Genomic DNA, 2,169 nt, shown 5'->3' with positions numbered 1-2,169 from the left:
AGAGAAAGTACCCAAGGAACTGAAGGGGGCTGCAACCCTGTAGGAGGAACAACAATATAAAGTAACCAGTACCCCCTGAGCTCGTGTCTCTAGCTGCATATGTAGCAGAAGTTATCATCACCTAGTCGGCCATCATTGGGAAGAGATGCCCCTTGGCATTGCAAACTTCATATGCCCCAGTTCAGGGGAATGACAGGACCAAGAAGTGGGAGTAAGTGGGTAGGGGAGCAGGGCGGGGGGGGGGAAGATATAGGGGACTTTCGGGATAGCATTTGAAATGTAAATGAAGAAAATACCTAATAAAAAATTTTTAAATATATTCAAAAACCCTTATATGATACCACCTGACATAAAGAGTATTTAAAATGCATTATATATCTCTGTACACTGTCTAACAATTGGTTTACTTAAAAAAGATTATCAGTGTTTCTAGGAGAGAAATTATTTTATCAGTAAGTATATTTAAAAAAATTCAAAGTAGCAAAAATCTCATTGAAGTTAAACATTAAGAAAATGCTAATTTCAAGCAAAGTGAGAAAAATTATGAATATTTCCATGTTTATAGAACATATTAATATTTTCAACTGTTAATATTCAACAAACAGAATAATTATTTTAAGATATATTTCATTGTTATGTCTCCCTTTTCATTTCTGATTTTTTAATTTGGATACTGTCTCTGTGCTCTCTGGTTAGTCTGGCTAAGGGTTTATCTATCTTGTTGATTTTTCTCAAAGAACCAGCTCCTGGTTTTGTTGATTCTTTGTATAATTCTTTTTGTTTCCACTTGGTTGATTTCAGCCTTGAGTTTGATTATTTCCTGCCATCTACTCCTTTTGGGTGAATTTGCTTCTTTTTTGTCCTTGCACTCTCAGGTGTGCTGTCAAGCTGCTATTGTAAGCTCTCTCCAGTTTCTTTTTGGAGCCACTTAGAGCTATGAGTTTTTCTCTTACCACTGCTTTCATTGTGTCCCATAAGTTTTGGTAAAATGTGTCTTCATTTTCATTAAATTCTAAAAAGCCTTTAATTTCATTATTTTTTTCCTTGATCAAGTTATCATTGAATAGAGCATTGTTCAGCTTCCATATATATGTGTGCTTTCCATTGTTTTTGTTGTTATTTAACACCAGCCTTAGTCTGCCGTGATCCGATAGGGTGCATAGGGGTAGATATTGTGTAAATTTGGATTTGTCATGGAATATCTTGGTTTCTCCATCTATGGTAATTGAGAGTTTTGCTGGGTATAATAGCCTGGGCTGGCATTTGTGTTCTCTTAGGGTCTGTATGAGATCTGCCCAGGATCTTCTAGCTTTCATAGTCTCTGGTGAGAAGTCTGGTTTAATTCTAGTAGGTCTGCCTTTATATCTTCTATCTGTTGAGGCCTGTTTTGTGGTCAATTATATGGTCAATTTTGGATGGTACCGAGAGGTGCTGGGAAGAAGGTATATTCTTTTGCTTTAGGATGAAATATTCTATAAATATCTGTCATATACATTTGGTCCATAACTTCTGTTAGTTTCACTGTGTCTCTGTTTAGTTTCTGTTTCCATGATCTGTCCATTGCTGAGAGTGGAATGTTGAAGTCTCTCACTATTATTGGTTGGGGTGTGATGTGTGCTTGGAGCTTTAGTTAGGCTTCTTTTATGAATGTGTGTGCCCTTGCATTTGGAGCATAGATGTTCAGAATTGAAAGTTAATCTTGTTAGATTTTTCCTTTGACCAGTATGAAGTGTCTTTCCTTATCTTTTTTGATAACTTTTGGTTGAAAGTTGATTTTACCCAATATTAGAATGGCGACTCCAGCTTGTTTCTTGGAACCATTTGCTTGGAAAATTGTTTTCCAACCTTTTACTCTGAGGTAGCTTCTGTCTTTGTCACTGAGGTTCATTTCCTGTATGCAGCAAAATGCTGTGTCCTGTTTACATATCGTAACTGCTGTCTTTTTACTTGGGAATGGAGTCCATTGATGTTAAGAGACAGTAAGGAAAGGTGATTGTTACTTCCTGTTATTTTTGTTGTTAGGGGTGGAATTAGGTTTGTGTGGCTATCTTCTTTTGGGTTTGTTGAAAGATTAATTTCTTGCTTTTTCTAGGGTGTAGTTTCCCTCCTTGTGTTGGTGTTTTCCATCTATTATCCTTTGTAGAGCTGGATTTATGGAAAGATATTGTG

The sequence above is a fragment of the Mus pahari genome, chromosome 15 (genome assembly GCF_900095145.1).
Source record: "Mus pahari chromosome 15, PAHARI_EIJ_v1.1, whole genome shotgun sequence".
Taxonomy (NCBI): domain Eukaryota; kingdom Metazoa; phylum Chordata; class Mammalia; order Rodentia; family Muridae; genus Mus; species Mus pahari.
The sequence above is the reverse complement of the archived record's forward strand: the minus strand, read 5'-3'. Positions refer to the sequence as shown.